This window comes from Tupaia chinensis, unplaced genomic scaffold (assembly GCF_000334495.1).
Source record: "Tupaia chinensis unplaced genomic scaffold, TupChi_1.0 Scaffold000377_2, whole genome shotgun sequence".
NCBI lineage: Eukaryota > Metazoa > Chordata > Mammalia > Scandentia > Tupaiidae > Tupaia > Tupaia belangeri.
In genome coordinates this window covers 1,450,826-1,452,847 of record NW_006159876.1, presented here as the reverse complement: position 1 = coordinate 1,452,847, position 2,022 = coordinate 1,450,826, and the positions used below count along the sequence as shown (strand labels likewise).

The window sequence follows — 2,022 nt, the reverse complement described above, 5'->3', positions numbered from 1 at the left end:
GGGAAAGAGACCTTCTAAAATGTTTGCTTTTGGCTCTAGATTTTCAAGTTTGTTAAAACTACTGTATTTACCACATGCTTATATTTATGCTGAGTGCAAGGCACTACTTTATAATTTAGCTCCCATATTAGCATAAGCACAGACTTTACCCCATGAGTCCTTTTGGCCGACTTACCTGAAAATGCTGTCCCTAATGTATCAACAGAAATCTCCAGTGGTTTGGCAGTGGGCACGGGTTTTTGCTCATCTGTTAGCACTGTTCCTCTTAGCTCTCACGGTGGATAGCAGCATGCAGTGAAGTAACTGGTCGAGGACAGGCTGTGGCCAGGGCACAGAGAGCACATCAGTGACTTTGAAATCACAGGCAAAAAGTTCAAACCAGCGGGGCCACAGACGAGTGAGTTTCTAAATGTTTGACTATCAACATCGCAACCAAGACCTACTGTGTGGCAGTATGTGCCATGGTAATGTCACATCGTGGTGAGACTTTAAACTTCAGAATGTCCGCATGCGATTCTCAGACCATGGGATGTTGTGGGAAAGCCTTTCGCGCTCTGCCCTTCTGGCAGTTCAAAGGCTCCAGTCCTCCCTGAGCTCCGCCATCAGCCAGCACGGCCGTGACGGAAACTCTTCAAGTCACTGGGACGGTTTTCCCCTTCTGTCAGGTTAGGCTGTTGGACTGACTTGAGTGTTCCTTCTGGCACTAATATTTGATGATTTGATAAGCCTTAAGAATTGTAGTTTTCGGGTAGACCTGTGGGGTAAAAGTGATATTAAAACTGAGTAGAGAGACCAGCAGTTGGCATAATGGATACGTCGCTGGACTCCCAGGTAGCTGACTGCAGTTTCAGTCGCAGATACCAGGCGCGTGTGCGTGCGTGCCCAAGATCCTGAGAGCTCAGAGAATGGAGAAGAAGGGATTGTGGCGTGGCCACCCCCCCGGGGGTGATTTCTCGCTGTCTTTCTTTCTGTCTCTCTGCCTGTCTCTGGTGAGCACATGCTCCCTCTGGGAAAATTAAAAACCAAAAACAAGATAAATACAAAGGCAGTAGCTTGGGCATTTATATTTGCAAAATAGACTTCACTGCATTCAGAAGAAGGGCATGCTCCATTGTTAGTACTGTGTGAGACATAAATCATGAGGTAGTAAGGTGGTAGATACAAATATGTTTGTCTTCTGATAGGAAATGAAAGTTCTTAAATAGCCTGGGTAATCTCTTTATAGAACTGAAAGACTGTCCATCCCCGTTTGACTCTCACAGAAAGGTTTCTGCGTAATGTTAACATAGCTGTCATATATCATGATTAGTGAAGCACTGGTTCTTTGTATGTATTCCTGAAATTCTTAGACCACTTGCATAAAATTAAAATGTAATAAGCATACCCAAATTTATACTTTCAAGTGAACATTGATTCCCTTCAAATAGTTACCTCGGAAATTTGAGTTATTTCAGTGCTGCTGCTATTACTGACAAGGGTTTGGAGTCCTCTTTCAGAGTTGTCTCAGAGCAACGCTAACTATCTGGTGAAATGCATGATAATTTTCACTCATTTGTTTATCCATGAATATTTATTAAACACCCACTCTCTGCTAGTCATGTTAATTTCTAGATTGATATATAAATAAAAAAGAAAACAAACACGTGGTTCTTGACTTCATTACGTTTGGAGTCAGGTGGGTTTTGTTTTTGGAAAATTCCAAAAATCATTTAAAGCTGAATTGAGTAAAGATAAAGGATGGAATACCATTTTAAGGGAGAAAACATTATGACATAAAGATACTGATTTCTTTTTTACCTCATAAAGTGGTTTTCAAAATGGTATCAAAGAGAATTTCCAAAGAACATTTTGAACTAATAACATGATAGCATCTTTGGAATAGGTTGATTGCATGTCTTGGTACCTAAATTTCAAAGAGTAACACTTATTTAGATAAATGTTAACAGTGCTAGTTTTAGTTTTTTGTTTTGTTTTGTTTTGAGTTTGCTGGAGGGTGCATGCTTTCACCAGAGGAGACAGGGA

General features: G+C 40.9%; 1 protein-coding gene across 13 annotated transcripts in view; it reads left to right on the top strand.

The window, feature by feature from the left end:
- The window catches only part of MAP2K5 (mitogen-activated protein kinase kinase 5), a 332,934-nt gene that overhangs the window by 134,579 nt on the left and 196,333 nt on the right, over window positions 1-2,022 (top strand). The gene's annotated exons all lie outside the window — the stretch shown is intronic.